This window comes from Canis lupus, chromosome 23, assembly GCF_011100685.1.
Source record: "Canis lupus familiaris isolate Mischka breed German Shepherd chromosome 23, alternate assembly UU_Cfam_GSD_1.0, whole genome shotgun sequence".
NCBI classification, from domain to species: domain Eukaryota; kingdom Metazoa; phylum Chordata; class Mammalia; order Carnivora; family Canidae; genus Canis; species Canis lupus.
Genome location: NC_049244.1, coordinates 11,662,223 through 11,686,658, shown reverse-complemented (window position 1 = coordinate 11,686,658; position 24,436 = coordinate 11,662,223).

Genomic DNA, 24,436 nt, shown 5'->3' with positions numbered 1-24,436 from the left:
TTCATGATTTTAATAATTTGAGTTTTTTCTCTTTTCTTTTTAATACGGATGGCTAATGGTTTATCTATCTTATTAATTCTTTCAAAGAACAAGCTCCTGATTTTGTTGATCTGTTATACAGTTCTTCTGGTCTCTATTTCATTGAGTTCTGCTCGAATCTTTACTATTTTCTTCTGCTTGGTGTAGGCTTTACTTGCTGTTCTTTCTCTAGTTCCTCTCGGTGTGAGGTTAGCTTGTGTATTTGAGTTTTTTCCAGTTTTTTGAGGGATGCTTGTATTGCGACGTATTTCCCTCTTAGGACTCCTTTTGCTGTATCCCAAAGATTTTGAATGGTTGTATCTTCATTCTCATTAGTTTCCATGAATCTTTTTAATTCTTCTCTAATTTCCTGGTTGACCTATTCATCTTTTAGCAGGATGCTCTTTAACCTCCACGTGTTTGAATTTCTTCCAAATTTCTTCTTGTGATTGAGTTCTAGTTTCAAAGCATTGTGGTCTGAAAATATGCAGAGGACAACCTCAATCTTCTGGTATCGGGTGAGACCTGATTTGTGACCCAGTATGTGGTCTATTCTGGAGAAAGTTCCATGTGCACTTGAGAAGAATGTGTATTCAGTTGCATTCGGATGGAAAGTTCTGTATATATCTGTGAAATCCATCTGGTCCAGTGTATCATTTAGTACCAGAAGTCCTAGCCTCAGCAATCAGACAACAAAAAGAAATAAAAGGCATTCAAATTGGCAAAGAAGAAGTCAAACTTTCCCTCTTCGCAGATGACATGATACCATACATAGAAAACCCCAAAGACTCCACCCCAAGCTTGCTAGAACTCATACAGCAATTCGGCAGTGTGGCAGGATACAAAATCAATGCCCAGAAATCAGTGGCATTTCTATACACTAACAATGATACTGAAGAAAGAGAAATTAAGGAGTCAATCCCATTTACAATTGCACCCAAAAGCATAAGATACGAGGGATTAAAACTAGCCAAAGAGATAAAGGATCTATACCCTAAAAACTATAGATCACTTCTGAAAGAAATTGAGGAAGACACAAAGAAATGGAAAAATATTCCATACTCATGGTTTGGAAGAATTAATATTGTGAAAATGTCTATGCTACCCAGGGCAATTTACACGTTCAATGCAATCCCTATCAAAATATCATGGACTTTCTTCAGAGAGTTGGAACAAATAATCTTAAGATTTGTGTGGAATCAGAAAAGACTCTGAATAGCCAGGGGAATATTGAAAAAGAAAACCATAGCTGGGGGCATCACAATGCCAGATTTCAAATTGTACACAAAGCTGTGGTCATCAAGACAGTGTGGTACTGGCACAAAAACAGACACATAGATCAATGGAACAGAATAGAGAACCCAGAAATGGGCCCTCAACTCTATGGTCAACTAATATTCAACAAAGCAGGAAAGACTGCTTTTTCCACTGGAAAAAGGACAGTCTCTTCAATAAATGGTGCTGGGAAAATTGGACAGCCGCATGCAGAAGAATGAAACTGGACCATTCTCTTACACCATACACAAAGATAAACTCAAAATGGATGAAAGATCTAATTTTAGTATAAGTGCTGCTGAAATGAGCACAGATGAACGATCTAAATGTGAGACAAGAATCTATCAAAATCCTAGAGGAGAACACAGCAAAGTCCTTTTTGAACTTGGCCACAGCAACTTCTTGCAAGATACATCTATAAGGCAAGGGAAACAATAGCAAAAATGAGTTATTGGGACTTAACCAAGATAAAAGCTTCTGCAAGGCAAAAGAAACAGTCACAAAACAAGAAGACAATCTACAGAATGGGAGAAGATATTTACAAATGATATCAGATAAAGGGCTAGTATCCAAGATCTATAAAGAACTTATTAAACTCAACAGCAAAGAAACAAAAAATCCAATCATAAAATGGGCAAAAGGCATGAACAGAAATTTCACCAAAGAAGACATACACATGGCCAAGAAGCACATGAGAAAATACTCCACATCATGCCATCAGGGAAGTACAAATCAAACCACAATGAGATACCACCTCACACCAGTGAGAATGGTGAAAATTAACAAGACAGGAAACAACACATGTTGGAGAGGATGTGGAGAAAGGAGAACCCTCTTGCACTGCTGGTGGAAATGCGAACTGGTATAGCCACTCTGGAAAACTGTGTGGAGGTTCCTCAAAGAGTTAAAAATAGAGCTACCCTATGACCCAGCAATTGCACTACTGGGGATTTACTCCAAAGATACAGATGCAGTGAAAAGCCAAGACACCTGCATCCCAATGTTTCTAGCAGCAATGTCCACAATAGCCAAACTGTGGAAGGAGCCTCGGTGTCCATCGAAAGATGAATGGATAAAGATGTGGTCTATGTATACAATACAATATTACTCAGCCATTTCATTCTCTATGATGAATGCCCACCATTTGCTTCTACATGGATGGAACTGGAGGTATTATGCCAAGTGAAGTAAGTCAGTTGGAGAAGGACAATCATCACATGGTTTCACTCATACGGGGAATATAAAAAAATAGTGAAAGGGATCATAGGGGAAAGGAAAGAAAATGAGTGGGAAAAATCAGAGAGGGTGACAAAACATGAGAGACTCCTAACTCTGGGAAACAAACAAGGGGTAGTGGAAGGGGAGGCAGGCAGGTATGGGGTGACTGAGTGACAGACACTGAGTGGGGCGCTTGACAGGATGAGCACTGGGTGTTATACTATACGTTGGCAAATCAAGCTCCAATAAAAGAATATACAAAAAATGATTTATTGAATGATTCATTCCCTGTCATTGCTTTGAAATGCCACACATCTGACCCAGGAGGCAGAGAGGCTGAAGAACCAGATGCAATGGGAACCCAGCTGCGGCCCTGTGCCAACCTGGTTACTCAGCAGATTGGTGACAACATGTGAGAGCCACCAGAGTGCCTCATGTCCTGCATCAGCCTCCCCAGTGTAAAGGAACATGGTTGTCCCCTCCCATCAGCCTTCCAAATCTTGAGGAAAATGTCTCTGATCCATGGTAACTTGCAGGTAGGCAGAGAAGGGAATTCTTAGCTAGATTGACATAATAGGGTTAGAATGAAAGAATGATGTGATCTAACTTAAATTTTTAAAGAATCACATTGGACATTGGCTGCTATTCCTAATACAGGTGAAACCTGCATATGTCCTAGACCAGGGAGTACTGGGAAGTGGTCATATATTTAAAGAAAAAGCAAAAGGGCTTGCTTATAGATTGGATGTTGAAGACATCCAATGAAGAAAAAAAGACTGGTCAAGGATGGCTCCAAGATTTTTGGGCACAAGCAGCCTAGACTGAGGAACAGGATTGCCATTAATGAAGGTGGGGAGACTGGAGGAAGATCCAAATTTGGGATACTGGAGTTAAGAACTGTGTTTTGCAGGGTGCCTGAGTGGTTCAGATGGTTATGCTTCTGACTGTTGGTTTCAGCACAGATCATGATCTCAAGGTTGTGGGACTGGGCCCTGCATCGAGCCCCATATGGAGCCTAGTGCTCAGTGGGGAGTCCTTGAGATTGTCTCTCTCCCTCTCCCTCTACCCTCCCTCCTGCCACGTGCATTCTCTCTCTCTCTCTCTCTCTCTCTCTCTCTCCCACAAATAAATAAATCTTTTAAAAAGAAGAACTGTTTTTTTTGGTTTGAGGTGCTTACTAGACCTCTAAGTGGACATGTTGTAACCTTGGACTTAGGGATGGATGGTCATTACCTTTGGCATGGAATGAGTGTGTTCCATGTATGGGGAGAAGGATCTATAGAAATATTTGGGTGGCCTGAAGGTTGTAGCAAAGAATGCTATGACTGTTAATATCCAGCCTCACTTTCTTTCTTTAATAAGAGAATCTTGAGTGTTAGTTGACAATTTCCAGCCTTCCTTTCAGCTTTCTGAAATTATACAATCTAGTTTTAGCTAATAAGATAATGGCAGAAGAAATATAAGTCACCTCAGGTCATACTTGTAAAAAGAATGGGTAGCAGAACCATTGAGCCTTTAAATTCTCTGGGAGGTAGATATAAGGGTCAGGCTTACACAGCCATCTTATATTATAAGATGGAAACCACATGTTGAAGACAATGAGGAGTTTTAGCCATATCAAAAAACAGAGATTCTATAGTAAACCCACATATAAATCCATTACTTATATTTAGCAATTAACTTATTGCCATATTACCTTCATTTTTTGTCAATATATTTTAAGTAAAATTACAACAACATACAACATTTCATCCCTAAATTCTTTAGTATGCATCTCTAAAATAGAAGATAATTTTTCTACATGATCAAAGTATCACAATTAATTAAATTAGTGCCAATCCCTTATTATCTCAAACTTATTCTATATTTCTATTTCTCCAATTGCCCCCTTAATAACTTTTAAACTAATTTGGTTGAATAAAGATGCTATCAAGGTCCATTGTATTTGTTGCTGTCTTTTAAATCTCCTTTAATCTAGAACAACCTCACTCTCCCCTTTTTTATTCTTTCATGACGATGGCCAATTGAAGAGACATGGTCAGATGCCCTATAGGATGACCCATCTTTTAAGGCTAAAAGTCAGTTCTAAATTTAGGTTAAAATTTGGAGCAAGAGCATGTCATAGATTAACACTGTGTACTTCATATCGTGTCACATCAGAGGGCACAAAAAGTATGGTTATCCCATTATTAGAGATGCTAAAATCGTAAATTGATTTAAAAATCACTTTATAAAACAAGATAAAATACATAAGAAAGATAAAAAGACATTAACATACTTTAATCCAACAATCCAATTCATGGAATAAACCTTTAACGGAATAATGAACCCAATGTTTTATGAAGATTTTAGGCCCTTACCCCCTTTAAGAAAAAGCTGGAAACAATATGAATGTTAAACGTAGGAACTCTAGTTTACTATGGGCTAGGTACTGGGTTAGGGCCTAGGAACTTAAAGACATATATAGTATGGTCCTTACCTCAGGATCTGCTGGGAGAACATACATAATATATAGACTTTATAGATATAAATATATAGAAAACAGACGTTTACTTCACACTGAGAAGAAAACCACAATAGGGATAATTTCCCATCTTTGATGACCTCAGGGTACTTCCTTCAGTGCCCTTCCACCTCCCCAGTTGAGAAGGCACTCAAAAATTGATTTCCAATTCATTTGACATTAATGTCTAATAGAACTTCAGTGTGGTTTTTAAAAAGATAAGCAAAATGATTTGCAGGCAGCACATATTGATCACCTATAGCCCTGAAACATTGAAGAGTTCCAAGATAGGGGAGATGATATTTGTTCAATAACAGAATTATACCCATCAAGTTTTAATAGCCTGGGAGAGAATGTATCAGGGGGAAATGAGCATGATTTATTTGTAGATATGAATCGTATCCGTTTGTAAAGATTTTTTTTTTCTGTCTCTGAACCTAAACTTATGTCCTAAAGGTAGCTTACTCTATGACAGTGGTCGGTCATGTGTACTGCACCTCCAGCTCCAGGTTAACAGCTAGGTAAGCACACGGGTGCAGATGTGTGAACAGACCCATGTCCCATGTCAGAGGACCTGAGTGCTGCTGACCCTTCTCAACACAAAGGCTTACTGCCACAGTCTCAAAGTGAAGCTTATCAAGTCAGGTTCAGACATTTAAAGATGTTCACCTGATAAGTTAGTCCTCAAAGTATGTTTACTTTAAGATTTTATGATTGAATTAGACCTGAATGAGAATTTAAGATGTTTTTAGTCCATCCCTCTACCTTTCAATGGGACCATGACTACCTCAGCTCATAAAGATAAGAACTTATCTTATTTTTAAAAAGTTAGTAATAATGATAAATGTTCCAAGGGGCAATTTCACCATTTCTGTTACTAATTGGCCCTGTTACTTACAGATATTGGCATTTAAGGGAACCCTCCTACATTCCTTGTACTTCAGTTTAAACTTCGTTCCTTTAGCTCTAATTCTGACTAAGATGAGGTGCCCAGGACCATTCCCTTGTCCACCCTCATCCTCCAATTCATCCACCTAATACCCTGGGATCTACTTGGCTAAATTCTATCGCAAAATCTCCAAATCGCATGCCACCACAGACTAGTATATGGCTTGTTTTTCAAGGGATAGTGAGAGGAAAATATCTAGAAATGTATGCTGTGCACAGTATCCTCTCCCAGCTTGAGTAGCTCAGGGGAGCTGACCCCACCTGTTTTGAGGAGGCAGCACTGTCTTATCTAGACACTTTTCTCAACCTATTTTAAAATTCTTATTAGCAATTCCAGAAAATGTAAACAACACCATAGTGACAAAAACAGATCACTGGTTGCCTGGGGATGGGGAGGGAAGGAGGAAAGGGACACCAGGAAAACTTTTGGGAGAGATGGAAATGTTCCTTATCTTGACTGTGGTGAAAGCTTTAAGGTTGTATGCATATGTCAAATGTGACCAAATTATACATGCTAAATATATGCTGTTTATTTTACATTTATTTTACATTAATTATATGTCAGGAAAGTTGTTTAATGAATTCTTATTAGCTCTTAGTTCTACTTCTTTCACATCTAGCCTAATTTCAGAAGCTTCAGCTAACTAATTTACAAAGCCATGGTCAATACCATGTCCCTCCAATCCCCAGGGCTGGAAACCACTGCAGTAATATCTTCATGCAGGCCCTTCTGTGTAAATCAGTGTTAGTTCCCTATGAGCATGTGATCACTTCATTGTCAGTGAGGCTCAGAGAAATTAAGTTGATTACAGTCTGTTCTCTATGCTTGCCACTCAGCTGTGCGTAGGCTGCTCTATGACATTGGAGGGGCAGACCTTAGTTAATACAATGGACATTCCACAGATGAATATTCTGAAGAGGACATTTGACTTTATGTATATGGACCACCGCCCCCACCAAGATCTCCTCGGGACCATGACTAAGACTTGTCCAGTTGGAATGTGTTTGTTGCTGTGAGGGTGCTTTGGGGTTCACCCTGTTTCTCCTTTCCAGCAGCATTCCAGCCATGTTTTAAAAGGAAGGTGACCTAAGACTCTCCTTCCACATCAGTCCCCATCAGCTCTTTTCCTCTATCCCCTTCATAAGAGAGCAATGAAGAGAGATTGTGGGAATACTGAGCATCTCAGAACAACTCCAGAGCCTTCCAGAACAAAGGCTCCAGTCATGTTGAGCTCTAAGGCAAGCCAGAATAGAGAAGATGAATAATGCCTGTATCCACATCTGAGCTGACTCTTCCACAAGCAATGTGGGTCTTTGGTCCTAATCACAAAGACCCTTCCTAACCCAAGAAAAAAGATGTCTTCTTCCATTCACCTGGGTAAACAAAGCAAGATGGGGTTTTTAAAAGACAGGTTCAGATTTAATTGAATGTGACAAAAGCCTGGTTCAAAAGAGCCTACACAGAATTGGAATTTATTGTCTATCATCACTTGGAGATCCAGTGGTGAGTCTCCTTAGGTACAAATGGATCAAGATGTTGTAGGCTGCTCTCTGACCTCTGTCTCCTTCTCTCTCCTGTCTCAATCTCAGTCCTCTGTGATCGCTGCATTCTCAGGCAGATTCTTGCCTTTTCATGGAAACATGGCCTCTCACAGCTCTTGTTTACAAAGGTCCCTATTGACTCTACTTTATCAAAAAAAGACAGAGACAAGCACTCTTTATGGTAATATATCAAGACTTACACGGGAACTCTGATTGGCTCTACTTGGGTTAAGTGCCAATTTGTGAACAAGTCACTGTGACCAGGTGAATGGGGTGCTGCAATTGGCCAGCCCTACTGCCATGGCACACTCATGAGGGAGGGAGTGAGGTGGGCATCCAAACCACATGGAGTGGTTTCCCCACAATAAAGAGGAGCAGTAAAAAAATAAATTAAAAATAAATAAATAAATAAATAAATAAATAAATAAATAAATAAATAAATAAAAAAAATAAAGAGGAGCAGAACTGGGGGAGGAGATGGCATTCTGGAAGCTGTCACAGTCCACTAGGAAGAGAGAAGGAAATTGCTGGCATCCCAACCAGAAAGGCTTATTATCAGAATAAGAAGGAAAAAAAAAACCCTTCTCCCACTTACTGTCACCTGGAAGGTCACAGAACCTTTCTCTTTTGTGAAACTTTGCGATTTTCATTCATCCAGGGTGAGTGGGGAGGAGGTTCTTCAACTCTGGTGGAAAGGCTAATGCCTTGCCTTTGCCTCTGCTATCTTGCTTCTGCAGCAGGAGGAAAGGCCATTGGACTGCCCTCCCCATTCCCAGGAAAATAATGATGCCAACTTGTAATTTATTCAGAGAAGAGATAAACCTGACCTTCACAGAGAAGAAAATAGCTTGGAGCGGAGATGTATTGATGAATGAAATGTCATAATTCTTGGCCTTGACCTGTAAGACTTTGATATATAGTAATAAACATTCATGGAGAAAAGGGGCACCTGTAATCATCTTCTGTTATGTGCCTGAGGTTTATGTTCTCAGAAAGCCCACAATTTGAGATTCTTCCCCTCCCCTCTTATTCGGTGCTATTCCACCTAAAAGAAAGGAAATTTTAGCTGATATGGCTGTGATTCAAAAGTAAGTCTAGCTTGCACTAAATCTTCTGCTTTTACTATTGAGCCCCTCACCTCCTTGGTTCTGGCTGTGCTATATATTGGCTACGTGACCTTGGGCAAGTATTTTAATCTCTCCAAACTTCTTCTCTCAAGGGTATAATCATACATTGGACAATCCTCTTCAAACTGATTTATAGATTCAACACATGTCTGATCAAAATCCCTGAAGGCTTTTCTTGTAGAAATTGATAAGCTGATTCTAAAATTCATACAGAAATGCAAAGAATCCAAAAAATTTCTGAAGAAGTAAGATTGTAGTGGGTGCTTTTTGTTCTTCTAAGATGCTCTTCTTACCCTTAATGTTCTTCATTTTTTCTCAAAAGTGTCTATATGTGGATTTATCTTTGTCTATCCTACGTGGGTTTTAGTGCTCACTATGAATCCAAGGATTTATGCCTTTCTTTAGTTCTAGAAAGTTCCCAGAATTTTCTTAGAATATTACCCTTTCTTCTCCTTTCTAATTCATTTCTTCTGGAACTCCTTTTAGATGTTTGTTAAAGACTCTCAGTCTAAATTCTTTCTGTGTGTGTTTTATTCTTCTAGTTTCATCCTTAATGACTCACTTCTAATTGATTAATATTAGAGTTTGGTCTGTTGAGCTTTTATTTCATTGACCATATTTTTTATGTCTAAGATTTCTAATTGATCCCTTAGCATATCTACTGGTCTTATTTCATTTCTGTTTGTTTTTGCTCAATAATTTCTTATTTTATAACTGTTTCTTCATCCCCTGAGATTTCTTAGCATAAGTCATTTTCAGATTACTCCATTATTTTTATTTTATGTGATATGAATTCATCTCTTGATTACTGATTTTATTGACTGCCTTTCTTGGAATTAGTTTTTCCTCATGTGTTTTTGAATTTATTTTTAGCTTATCTTGAATTGATTGGTTTCTCCTTTCTTTTTTCTCCCTCTCTCTCCACCCTTCAGTCTCATGTCTTCCTACTAACTGGTCCACTGTTGTTTCCATTTGGTCTTTCAGGATCTGTGATGATGTTAGAGATTTCCCATATCCATTTACATAGGCTTGGACTAGGTCCTGGCTCTGAAGTTCTGTCTTCCTACTTCTGTCCTGGGAAGGTAGATTAAGTAAGCCATACCTCCAGGAAGTGACAGAATGTGATTTTTTTCCTCACCTCTTTTCTAAAACAAAGGAATCCCAGCCCAGCTTGTACCTTCCACAGTGAGCCTGGATCCGGTGTCTTGCCCTGCACGGTGCACTTTTAGCTTCCATTTCCATGAATGATGTGAACTTCTGTTGTTGTTTGCCTCTGTGCTTGAGGACCTGTATCTTTAGCCTGAGCTTATTACTGTACATTTATGTTATGTTCCTGGTTTTGTTTTTAATTGAAAGTATATCATTTAATTTCCCCTTTTTGCATTTTATCTATCATTCTTTAGAGAGGAAAGAAACCCTCAAACAAAAACTAACAAAAGAGAAACAAATTCCCTCAAGGTCATAGAGCTAAGAAACAAAGCCAAATATTGACCTCCCATCTCTGTGAATCCAAAGTGAGTGTTTGATCCACACCATCACAATCACTCATTTTTTCATTGAAAAATATAGTTGTTCTTCCAGCCACCTAAACAAAGATGTTCTTAACTTCCTTATGAGTTACAAATTATTCATTTAGATAACTTTATAAACCTTAAATGAATTTAACAGAGTATCAATCATTTTGGAACCTAAATTGGCATAATAGGTATTTTTCGGTTATCTACTACATTGATGACTTGAATAAATGACACTAATGGCAATTAATAATGATATTGTGAGTTATACCAATAGCACCAGTATTTGCATGTGAGGCACTTGGACATTGAGATATAAAAGGATATAAAACTTGGTCCTTGCTCTCAGGAGCTGGATAGACAATACCTTAAGCTAAAAATGCATATAATACATTAAAAGGTAACTGAAAGGAAAGCTAGAGTAGATGTATGATGGTCTAGGGTTATTAGGAAAGTTGAACTGAGTTGATGGAAGTTAAAAAGAAAGTTTAAGAAAGTGGCATGTTCCCACCTACCTGCATGGTTTATTTCATTTATTCCTGTTGGAAAATGTCTGCTTCAACTGAGGAATACTGAAAACAATTGTCCCTCCAGCAAACTAATATTTCTGCCTGGCTCAACAGTCAGTAATTTTATTAGGGTATGATAAGGTGGCCTAATATTATTTTATTAACCCCTAAAGCCAGAACACAGTCTCAGATACCATCTTCAAATTATGAAAAGATAAACCATGTGGCCAACTTTAATTTCAAGGAATTTCCCAGTCACCCAAGGTCATGAAATAAGGAAGACACTGAAACTGAAATATTCACCTGGAAAAAAATAATAATCCACAGTCCTGATAGCTGGGGAATAAAGGGAAGAATTTGGATCTACATTTTAAATAAGAAGTCGCCCCTCAAACTGAAGATGACTTGAAGTGTTTTCAAATTAAAACCAACAAAAGGGGTAGGATCTGATTTTATTGGTGGATTTTTTTTTCTTTTTTGTGTATCTTACTGATTCCCTCATCATCATCACTTTCCACTCACCTAATCTTTTATGTACTGTCTCCCCATTGAGGGAAATGGGAAGTTTAACAAATTAAAAATCTCTGGACAAATTTCCCATGGATGTTTTGCCATTGCTTTTACTTTCCCTGGTTCAATCCATAAAGCAATAAGGCACCTAAATCAACTGTTTGTCAAAGTATGACCTAAGTCCATGAATGAGACAGGAGTGTCCACAAATTATAAGTCCTTTCTTCAGCTCTAGAAAAAGCATAGAGTACTGGAGTTCTACAAAATTTGAAACAATTAAAAAATAGTTCTTCATATATGTAAGACACTGGAAAGGCATTTCACAGTTATCTCATTTAATTCGCACAATAACCCCAAAGGATAGACACTATTACTATCATTACCCTCATTTTACTGATAAGAAAACTAAGGGTCTGAGGGGATGAATACCTTGTTCAAAGTCTCATAGCTAAGGGAAAGAACCAGTATTTGAAACTGAGCATTCTGGGTTTAGAGCTTGTGCTCTGCAGCACTACACACTACTTCCCTGGTAACTGAGTAACCCAGAGCCACTTCTTATGGTTTCTGTTTGTTTCCATCTTACAAATGTATTCACTCACTCTGTCAATTTTTTCTTTTTAATCTTTACACATATTTTAACAACTCTTAAAGTCCTTGTCTTCTTACCCTTCCATTCACTAATTCCCAGCAATCTTTTCTTTCAAATCTTCAACTTATTTGTGACCATTGTTTTAAGTCTTTTTCTGTTAATTTCAACATCTGGATTGTTACGAGGCGTACTTCTGTTTGATGCCATTTCTATGTTATGGATCTTATTTCCCTGCTTTCCATATCTGTTAATTTTTTTATTATATGTTGAATATTGTAGATGATACATTGTAGGAAGTCTAGATTATGTTGTTTTCCCTTAAATGGTGTTAAATTTTGCTCTGACAAGCGGCTAAATTATTGGTGGACCTTAATGATCTTATCAGGCTATTATTTAGGCTTTGTTAAAGCCACCCAGTTTTGTCATGTCCTAGAGATGTGGTCCTCAATCTAGGATGTGTCCTTATACCTAAAGTAGGTCTGAGATCTTGACTGAATGCTCAAGATACTCAGTAAGATGTCTGAACTCTGGCTATGTTTCCCAGCTCTTCACAACTTCTTGTTGTGAGAGTTAAACATCTATTTAGCTGTCTGTATTCCAGCAGTCTTGCCTTGCTCATACATAGCTTAGACTGCTTCCCCTTGTGTAATCTCTCCTCTTTGGCATCCTGCTCTACTGTTTCCAGCCACCCAGCCACTCCAAATTCATTCTCTGACTCTTCTACCCAGCAAGACTATTAGGTTCCACTTGGACTCAACTTTTCTGCTCAAGTCTGGAAAATGCCCCCAGGCATGGGGCCAGGGAAAATATGAATTTCTTCTCTAAAATATCAGTCTTTCATGGCCTGCTGTTTTATACTGAAAATAGTTGCCTTATTTATTTTATCTAGTTTTAGAATTGCTTACAAGAGGGGCCAATGAACAAAAGAAGTGTTTATTTTGGGGGTAGTTTCTGCCTGTTATTTGCTTAGCATTATAATATGCAAACGTATTTTTCAGGCAATGCAAGCATCTGCTGCTAGTGACTTGGTTCTGTGTCATTTCCAATACATTGTATTTCATAGACCCTAGACTCTATTGATTGCAAAACCACCATTATTTTAGGAATACTGAAGCAAAAAAGGCTGTTGGTTAAACATAATTCTTGATAATCATTTTATATGATGTATATATCAGTCACACCCACCCCTTGTTGCTTTGAAATTTCTTTCATCTATTCTAAGAAATTTGGCAATCTTTGTTACGTATCATTTTTTAGGGATCCCTGGGTGGCGCAGCAGTTTAGCGCCTGCCTTTGGCCCAGGGCGCGATCCTGGAGACCCGGGATCGAATCCCACATCGGGCTCCCGGTGCATGGAGCCTGCTTCTCCCTCTGCCTGTGTCTCTGCCTCTCTCTCTCTCTCTCTCACTGTGTGCCTATCATTAATAAGTAAAATAAAATAAAAAAATTTTTTTAAAAAGTATCATTTTTTAAAGATATTTTATTTATTTATTTATTCATGATAGAGACAGAGAAATCTGTCTGCATAACCCAGCATTACTCAGTTGACATGGCACCAATATGGACAATCAAGGCCAAGTTTGCATTGCATCTGTGTGCAATGACAGTCACAGTCCACCTAGTCTCTACAATAAAGTTCCACCAATGGTAACACAGGTACTGATTTTGGAAATGTTAAAATGTGAAAAAATATCTACCTTATATAATTGATAAAATGTAGTACACAGAAACTATGCATGTATATGCACACTTGTATGAAAGGAAACCATGTCCAAAAAGAAGTAATTTGCTCATAAAAGGTCTTTTAATTGTTGTTCCCATTTTGACAACTTCAAGCACACTTCAAAGTTGCATCACTATTGACCCATTAGTTGGCCTAGTTTTGCAAATTGGACTACAATTTAAGCACACTTCTCGTAAAATGAAAGTTAATTATGGTGTGGGCATTCTGAAGGCCATCCCTTGCTCTCACCAGACACATACCCAATTGCGAGATTGTAAATCATCCTAAATGCATGCTCTTTGCTTCAGGGACTAATGTTAGCTGAAGGTTACCTTCTCAGGCCCAACCATTACTGCAGAAGTCCTGTCCCAAGGATGAGGGGGAAAGACGATGCTCTTGGACTTGTAGCCTCTCTCAGAAGCAGGACCAAGGTAGTTTCCAGGCTAGGCTGAGTCCCACGAGAAGAATCCCACAGATAAGCACAATGCTACACCTTCTCCCCCACCCTCAACCCTGAAAACAGACATGAGTTATATAGGCTCTTTAAAACTGGCTTTCACCCACCATTTACTTCAACATGGATGGAACTGGAGTGTATTATGCTGAGTGAAGTTAGTCAATCGGAGAAGGACAAACATTATATGGTCTCACTCATTCGGGGAATATGAAAAACAGTGAAAGGGATTATAGGAGAAAGGAAAGAAAATGAGTGGGAAATATCAGTGAGGGAGACAGAACATGAGAGACTCCTAACTCTGGGAAATGAACAAGGGGTAGTGGAAAGGGAGGTGGGGGGGATGGGGTGACTGGATGATGGGCACTGAGGGGGGCACTTGATGGGATGAGCACTGGGTGTTATGCTATATGTTGGCAAATTGAACTCCAATTAAAAAATATACAAAAAAAAACTGGCTTTCAGTACATTGAACTTTTCTAAAGTTAGAAACTATTTAGGCAAGGTGAGAGTTTATATCCCAGAGCTAACTGTGAAAGTGCAGTATCTTTTTTTCCCTAATTCTCCAGAAATTTTGTTTAAAAGATTTGGGAAATCCCAAAGAGCACATCTTCAGTAGTGGTGGCAGTAGTTGGCATATGTCACGTACTGGCTGGGGGTTATGTGTTCGGACTCTGTGTGCCTGAGCTAGTCCTGACAGCTACCAAGAGAAGTAGGTGTCATTATGCTATTCATTTTAAAGTTGAAAAACTGATAATCAGAGAGACAGAGTAACGCAGGCAAGGTCACACAGCCAACAGGAGCAAAGCAGGGATTTAAAATTGAGATTGTCTGACACTGAAGCCCATGCTCTTATGATTTAAAGGATCTCTTCCCCTTTCTCCCCCATCTCTGCATTCAAACCTCTTTCAAGTATAACATGTCACCTCAATTAAAAATAGTGCTTCACCCGAGTGACTTTCAGACAAGGTGAAGAATAAATGCTAAGCTCACATCTCAGAGTGCAGAACAAGCCCACAATTGGCAGGAAGTGTCCTCTCCTGGATGAAGGGGAGATGTTCAGGTGGCAGGCACTTCATTTTCCAAACACAACAAGCTTGGTCCACACCTGACTCACCAACATCCCACAGAGTCTGTGGGTTACCAGCTTCCCATTTCCATTGACTTCCTTAAGCTAATGTTAGGTTTAAAAGGTGATATGAGGGGATCCCTGGGTGGCGCAGCGGTTTGGCGCCTGCCTTTGGCCCCGGGCGCGATCCTGGAGACCCGGAATCGAATCCCACGTCGGGCTCCCGGTGCATGGAGCCTGCTTCTCCCTTTGCCTGTGTCTCTGCCTCTCTCTCTCTCTCTCTCTCTCTGTCATGAGTAAATAAATAAATAAATCTTTAAAAAACTAAATAAAATAAAAGGCGATATGAGATTATGCCCTGGATGTGCTTGCCCTGAGTGTAAAAGGCACAATTGGAAAATTCAGTCAACTGTGAGCAGTTGTGATGGGACAGGCCTCAGGGTTAAAATGGAGGGCACCTGGTTAGAGAAACAGTCTTCTGGGAAGCCTGGATGGCTTGGCAGTTTGGCACTGCCTTCAGCCCAGGTCGTGATCCTGGGGACCCGGGATCGAGTCCCGCGTCAGGCTCCCTGCATGGAGCCTGTTTCTCCGTCTGCCTGTGTCTCTGCCTCTCTCTCTCTCTCTCTCTCTGTGTCTCTCATGAATGAATAAATAAAAGAAAATCTTAAAAAAGAGAGAGAGAGAGAGAGAGAAACAGTCTTCCCTAGTTGCCCTTACTCTGGCTTGACCCTAGATCTCAGGTCCAGAGAAGATAGATGTTGGCGAGGCAAGGAAACTGTGAAGTAAGGGAAATGTGGAAGTCACCACCAGAAAGAGCTTCTGAATAGCCCAGTTTTGCAGTGGTTTGTTGCACAGCAATAGATATTGGAAGGGCAGAGGGAAGAAGGGAAGAAGGGAATGAAGGAAGGAAGGGAGGGAGGGAGGAAGGAAGGGAGGGAGGGAGGAAGGGAGGAAGGGAGGGAGGGAGGGAGGGAGGAAGGGAGGGAATGAGGGAGGAAATAAAGGAAGGGAGGAAAGAAGGTTTGGATCTAGAGGCTAGGATAACAGCCTAGGGAAGAATCAATGAAGACCTAAACTATAGGAATTGAGATGGGGGGAAAGTCACCTTTGATTTGGCCCAAAAAACTCAGATCCTCTAAGCCTGGACAGACATGCAAATAGTCCAACATCATAGTCTCCATTGCTGAAGCCTGGGTTGGACAACAAACCAGTAGACATTTTGGTCACTGCCCTAGACAAAGGTCTAGCATCTGTAACCTCTCCCTGAAAGGAAGAGCATGTTTTTATTCCCAGTGGTGGTCAGATCCTGGCTACACAGAGGCTTCATTGATCTCAATGACAAGTCCTTCACAGGAGTGTTCCTGAGAAGTGACTGCTAGGGGAAACAAACGCAGAAGGCCGGAGATGTACAGCAAAGCCTAGTAGCACCTGGCATCCCCTCCCACCCTTTCCTAAATTTCCATCCGATCTTATTTCCCTTTTATAAGGTTTCAAAAATTCACTTATTTTATGTGGACACAATTCCTCCTCCACCTATAAGAAATAATAATAATCTTGGTTTTCCCAGGACTGTCCTTGTACTTGACACCAAGGCAGCTGCTTACAAATAATAGCCTCTAAAGTAACTTTCTCCTATCATTCAAATAATTACATTGGGCCTTTCCTGGGATTGGAATGTCCTTTGGAGTATCTCTGGGCAGGGGAAGAACTTGGCAGTAAGCACGGGGGCTCCTCCTTTGCTTCCAGCGGAGAGAGGCTTTGAAGGACTCACTTAATCATGCTATCTAATGGCATGTGTATGCCCACGTGCATACCCTAAAAATTACCCAGTTGACAGCCAGGAAGAATGAAAAGGCATATTTGCATAGCTCAGTAGTGGGGAGATCTCAAAAGGACACCTGGAACTGTCCAACGGAGCCACACTCCTGCACCTACCTTCTCCCCAGTTCCACTCCTACTGTCTCCACTCCATGGAATTCACTCTAGTCCTGTATCTTGATTTTGTGTAAGAATCACCTGCTGGAATGGACACTGTCTTTGTTCTACCCAGATGCCCTTGGATCTCATTTGTGGTTGCTGTGCTCCCCTGCCCCAGCTTCTAATAGCTTCCACTCATAACTCTATCTAGACAGCTGTGCTCAGGCTACTGGAGTCTCTTTATCTGTACCTCCAGAGAACCAGAAGTGCCAGTGAGCTTGGCTGCCCTTAGCCAATGAGTGACAGGTGCAGAACAAAAGCTCAGCCCCTTGCCTCAAGTAGCAACATCACTAAGATGTAACTTAAATACCAGAGCTCCCCTACCAGATCCAGTGGAGGCTATGTTCTATGGGGCTCTGTCTGGGATACACCTTGTCTTAGCTTCCCCTATTCCTGTCCTGCTTCTCCCACTCTCCTACCAGATGCATCACTCAAGTCGGCTTCTGGGGAGTCCAGCCAAGACATTTCAGGAGCTTGTCAAAAAACACCTTCTTTTGGCCTTATCTTCAGAGGTCCTGATACAGTAGGTGTAAGATGAGGCTCAAACTCTGCCTCTTTAATAAGCACCCTTCATGATTCTGAAGTATGGAATCAATTAATGGACCCTACACTGAGAATGACTAGTCCAAAATAAGTGATTGTGACTTAAGGAAATGCACACTTGGTGTTTCTCATGTGGTCTTAAAAATGGATAAGAGTCCTGATCCTGGGGAGGCCGCTGTATATCCAGCAAATGCTTTGCCAAATTGTGCAAAAAGAAGCTTCTGCAACCCATTCAGATAAACCCTAGTGTCCACATCCATATGTCAGCCTCTAGCCCCAGGAAAAAGTAAACTCTTCGAGGCCCAGTGTACTCCCTTAGCTACCAGGCCTGTGCTGGTCTCTTAGCCACATGGTCCACAGAGAGTTTATTGCCCATTATGGGGTAAACATAAGGAATATTCGTAACTCTAGAATATGACTCAGGTTGATGGAAGCTGAAAATTCAACTATCATAATTTGGGTTTTCCCAGAAGACCTGAACAAAGGCTTTGAGGACAAGTGGTTTATTTGGGAGGCAATCCCAGACAACATGGGAATGGAAATAAGGAAATGAGACAGAGCAAGGAAGGCAGCCAGTGAAAGGAGCATTGTTGAGCATGGTACCACCAAGGGCCTTTGTGGCTGAACCCTCTTGGGGATCTATGGCAGCCAGCATAGAACATGACTTAGGTGAGAGAGGTGGGGACGTGTTCACTGCTTCCCATGAGTTGCTAGTTGAGGGCTGTTCCTGGGGGCCATTAATCCCCAGCACTTGAAGCGCACTTCTGCAGGCAGAACAGGCTTCTCTCACCACCAGAGAGAACGGTGGAGCAAAGGGTCACAAAGGTTGGGAGCTGGAAGTCAGACCCACCCACAAGGCATCCATGGCATCTGATGAAGCATCGATGTCAATATGTGAGGGCCTGCCCTATGAAGGTAAGTTCTTTATAATTACAGTGTCTATTGCATGGTCTCTTTTAAAAAAATAAAATCATAAAATAAAATAAACGAAGAAAGAGAGCAAACAGCTATGGGTGGAAGAAAAAGAAATACAGCCATATTATAAAACCAGCAGCATTTCTCTAGACGAATCCTTTAGACTCCATATGTATCTTCCCAAAGAAAGCAGATTGCTTTGTGAGTTCCAGGGCTTTGGCTGGTGACAAACCAGCTCCTCACTTCTGATTTTCCCAGCTGTGTGTATAGCACAAGCGAATGCCTTTAGCAGCCTGGCAACTCTTGCCGCAATTAGGGTTGCCAAGAAAGAGCTGCACTATCACTCCCGCTCTCTGCATCCGAGATTTCTCTTTAAAATTAGCATCTTGTTATACAAGGGTCATCCATGGGGAGCCCAGAAACTGCCCCCCCCAAAACTTGACAATTTTAGTGGACTTAAACTTTTAGCATGGTTCTCCCTCCACTTTGACTTCAATGGAGCCACTGTTCTCAGAAAGGGGAGTGATAAATTTAGGAGGCTTGGCACAGATCTGTGTAAGTAACACAATCCCAAAACACCTCTCATCTCTACTTACAAATCTGTGTAAGCAACACAATCCCAAAACACCTCTCATCTCTACTCCATCCTCCCATGAGTATCTCCTCCTCAGTATCTTGACCTGAGACCTCCTCCTCCAAAAAGAGCTGAATGTGCAAAAAAGCTGAAAATGCAAGTTTTCTTGTCCCCAAACCCTCACTTCACTCCGCTAAGGTTTATCCCATTAAAAGCTTGCAATGCTCTAGGACATGATTCCTACGCGACTCGTTTGACAGTTGTGCAAACACAGGGTTACAAACCCAAAGTGGTTTGCTCTGAGTTACACAAACCATGGATGGAAGACCCAAGAGTTATGAAATTTCCAGGGTCGGAGAAGAAAAAGAATGGTACTCAGCATGAGAAGGAGGACATGTTTCATGAACATTTCTCCCAGCAAAATATTTATACCCAATGATGCATACATTCCCAAAGAATAGGAACAAAATAGGAAGACTTGTGTGTTTTAACAGTGCATGAATGTAATGAGGTCTTTCCTCAGGTTTGCACTTAGGGGCTGCAGGAGACACTGTTGATGCTTCATACACATCCCCTCCGCCCACTTGAACCCATAAGCAGCTGCATGGGACAGGTTTTCATATAGGCTGGTGGCTGCCTACATCCAACCTGCATCTCTATTCTCAGCCTGTGTTAGGTCCTCCCTGCCTCCAACCCATCGCTGAGCCCTCAAACAATAGGACACATGAGTCCTAGATTAATGCTCCAGTGGGGCAATTATGAGGTGTTTCCTATACAGCCACTCAGAAGGGACCCAGCCAGACTGAGCCCCAGTCTCTCTCACCAGTAACCTTCATTAACCCACACTTACTTGACTTTTCTCTCTTCTCAGACTCATTTTCTAACCTTCTCAGTTCAGCAATCTGGGATGTCCTCCCAAACACACCACCTGCATCATTCTTTGCCTTAGGGTCTGTTTTTTTGGGGTGGGTCCCAAATTAAGACAGGGACCCAAAATATAAACCAATATTCGTTTTTTTTTTAAGATGTACTCATTTATTTGAGAGAAAGAGAGAGCACAAGCAGGAGGGGCAGTGGGAGAGGGAGAGAGAATATGAAGCAGACTCCATGTTGAGTGTGGGGCTTGACATGGGGTTCGATCCCAGGACCCCAAGATCATGACCTGAGCCAGGATCAAGAGCTGGCCACTCAACCGACTGAGCCACACAGGCACTCTGCAAACCAACATTCTTGCTCAAAGACTAAATCTCTTTTTCCTTTCAACTCCCAGCTCCAGAAACTTACATAAGAAACACAATCTGGCAGATAAGATCATATTCTCACTCCTTTGCAAGTCCTCGGCAGCCCCTGGGCCCAGCACCCCAAAGCTCCCCGCTCAGCTGGAGGCCCGTCTGTTGCCAGCCATCTCCAGGGAAGTCACAGAAGCTGGTAAACAAACTCTCTTTCACTCATCATCATGGGTGCTAGGAAAATACATGCGCAGATCCCTCATTTCTGGGCTGCCAATTTTTAACATTTTGTTGCCTATGCTGCAGGTTTGTGCTATTCCTTAAGGAATGAAAATCTAAATAGAACTTTTACATTTATGGTACAAATCCCCAAAGTTCAAATACCACTGCTTTTTAACATGAAATGGTATCCTCTTTTTCCTTTGGGCTACCTGTCCACCAATATGTCCTTTGGACATTGCTCAAAATTATTCTTATGCAAAATAGCCTAACTTGCTTTCCTAAAACCCCAGATCTCTGCCCATTTCAGAGATCTGGAATCCTCAACCTCCTTGTCCACCCTCAGATCTCAGGATTGTCCACAAGAAGTGAGTGCAGGCTGGATATTGCAGTCAAACCCATTGCTCAGTAGCATGGTGAGGAGAGGAAATGTGTGCTTACCCTCTCTCTGCACCACAGCCTGACCTCTTGGCCTCCACACACTTACACACTGCACCCCATCTTTCTGGGACCTCTGCCTTAATCCCTCTCCCAAATTTTGCCCTCTTTCTCCTAATTGAATTAAGATAACAAAAAACAGGTAGAGCAGGCTTTAAACATCCATGCTCCTAAGGCCTAAATCCCAACCTCATCTGACTCAACACCCACTTTGGACAACAAATACTTCACATGCTCTCTTTGCTGTCCTGAAATACCATTTAAAAAAAAAAGATATATTTATTTATTTATTTGACAGAGAAGGAGAGAGCACAAGCAGGAGAAGCAGCAGCAGGAGAGGGAGAAGTAGGCTCCCTGAGGAGCAGGACACAGGGCTCCATCCCAGGACCCTGGGATCATGACCTGAGCTGAAAGCAGATGCATAACTGACTGAGCCACCCAGGGGCCCCCTTTTTAAAAGATGTACTTATTTATTTATTTGATAGAGAGAGAGAGAAAGAGCCTGAAATGTCATTTATAACTCTTACAACACACCTATACACATAATATTTTTAAAATCAAAATTCTGTCACAAATATAACATATTGTAGATAGAAAGTGCCTTCCATAATATCAAAGTAATTTAGAATAAAATGATATGTATCTTAATATGTAAATGATCAGACACAGTTAATTAGAAGACTGGAAATTGTCAGATGTTCACACCTATTTAGAGTGAGTCAGTTTGGCCTTAATACAACTAACACAATTTGCAACTGAATATTACAAACATTTTTCTTTGCATTTCTGATTTGAAATAAAGGTTAAATAATATAGGGATTTGTCTATGGAAAACAGATTTGTGGGCCAGTGTAGGTATGTATAGGGAGCTCAAACACCACAAGTACCCTTGGGACTGGTGACATGATTTTTCAAAATGTGGCCATCTCCTGTTAAAAATCCCAAACATAACAAAAGGCAATCTTCCCCTGATTTAACAGTCCTCACATTCTTGGAAAGTTCAGTGAAAAAAAATATTTTTTTTATGTTGCATGAAGTAATCTCCTAGGCTTGCATAATTTTTAAAAATTATTTATTTATTTATTTATTTATTTATTTATTTATTTATTTATTTATTTTTTATTAGAGAATGAGTGAGTGAGTGAGAGAGAGGACAAGCAGGGGGAGGGAGAGGGAGAAGCAGATTCTCCCTTGAGCAGGGAGCCCGATGAGGGGATGGATTCCAGGACCTCCGAATCATGACCTGAGCCAAAGACAGATGCTCAACGAACTTGAGCCACCCAGGCGCCTCCTAGGCTTGCATCATTATAGACAGGCTTTATTCACCTACTTGAATGTCCAGTGTATCATTCAACATGTGCTTGTCTCTCCAGGGGGTTGCCAGGCACCCAGCATCCTGGTTCCCCCTCCCCAATGCCATCAGGCATTGTGCTCCCTACTATTGTACTGACCCCCAAAAAAAATCCCCATACATTTCCAAAAGTCACCTAGAGGGCAGAACCAGCCACTGGTTGTGTCTCTTACTTTTGCCTCCTACACACATTGGAATTCAAATAGGACCATCGCTCAAAGTTTAAATCCCAGTCATTCAGTGAGGTCAGCTCTCTACATTCAGAGCTAATGCTCTTATGCCGTGGGCATGGCTGAGGAGCTGGCCAAGTAGCTGGAGCTGAAGAATTCATCAGCAAGAAGAGATAAATATGCTGTCCTTGACAGTTGGAAACAATTGCTATGGGTGGGGGGAACTTGGTAATACTTATCAAAATGTTAAATGTACATATCCTTTAATTCTGTAATTCTATAAATTCATGTCATCAGTAATTTTGTACATGTGCAGATTGATGTATATTCAAGAAGCTTCTGTTATAATTAGAAAATACTGGAAACTATTTACATTTTTATCAATAGGGAACTAGCTAGACAAATTATGGCACAGCCATATAAAAGGGATATTCTATAGATTTTGAGGTAGAATTATTCCAACAATACAGTGACTTCAATATATATTTTAAGTAAAAAAAGGTGAAGTATAGAACATTATGTAATATGTGCTTCTATCGGGACATTGTGTGTGTGTGAGAGAGAGAGAGAGAGGGAGAGAGGTGGAGAGACAGAGGGAGAGAGACACTTATTTGATGTACTTGTATGTGCATAGATTCTGGAAGAATTTACTAAAAACTAGAGGAACTCTGTCCCTAAGGAAGAGAAACTGAACGGAAATATGAGGTGAGGGGAAGACTTCATTTTTATTATATACTTTTTTCTACCTTTTCATTTGTGAATTATGTGCCTTTAATACATATTCAAACTATTTTAGTTTATTTTTAAAAACTAAGAGCTTTCCCAATAAGGTCATCCTGGAAAGGCTGTGGCCCTAAGAATTAACTCAGAGGAGGGGAAATTAACTCAGGTGGGCTATTAAGGTGGGCCGTGTCTCTGATGGGTGTTGAGACCACTAGAGGGATACATCCTTGTCCTCTGTCACACGGAGCCCCAGCTTTAGAGGAAAGCTGGATTGGCAGGATTACAAAGACTCCAGACTACTGGTCAAAGAACTTGAGTCTGTTCATTACCTTTTCCTGAGTATGGCCATAGAAGCTTCTTCTAAACCTCTACAAAGGAAAGTGAGCCAAGGGACAGGTCTGAGGACATAGGCAGCCAGTTTCCCCAGCAACTACCATTCATTTTGGCTTTTCAGTATTAGTTTGAAAAGCAAAGGCTTGTTCTGCATGGAGACTAATGGCTGGGAGCTCACCTCTCCCCATTCCTATTATCCATTCATGAGGTGATCTCCTGTTTCTGGCAGCTCTTATATCCCTGGCAAAAAGAAATGGTACTGAAAACAATTCCTGTGACAATTTGGGAGTCAGTGACCAAGCCCAGGGTCAGCCAATGGCTTGTCATTCACCAATAGACAGCTTGTATATCCAGTCCATTGAACTAAGAGTTGTTTACTCAGTAAATGTTTATTGATCACTTCTCATGCATCCAGCACAGAAGTCACAGTCCTGTCTTCTGGCAAATGAGATATTCATATAGATGAAGAGGTCAGTCAATAGATTTATTGAGCAACCGCTATGGACCAAGGACTGTTGTAGGAAATTAAGGTAAAGTATGGTAAGCTCTAATACTGAGTGTCAGCAAAGCATTAGAAGAGTAAATCTGCAGTGTCACTGCCCCACCTATCACCCCTCTGGCCCGACCTACATAGTGTGTGCAGGCTCAGCTTCCAAAACCAGCATCAGTAGCTGTCCCCGTAAGGCCTTCCCATGGGAGCTGGAAACCTCTCTGGCCCATATACCCAGTGGGCCACGAGCACTAGGAAATTAATGCGCCCCTTCTGGGAACCACCCTCAACCAGTGACTGGCTGGAGCTGTTGTATAAATACCCCAGCTCCCACTGGATAAGATAACTCTGAAGTGTGAGTTCTACACTTGCCTGGAGAGTTCCCCAGGAGGATTAACTACCACTCACAAGAGTCTTTTGACATTTATCATTGTGATGTCGCTGTTGCTCTTCTGACCCGTAGCCTGTTTTGCTC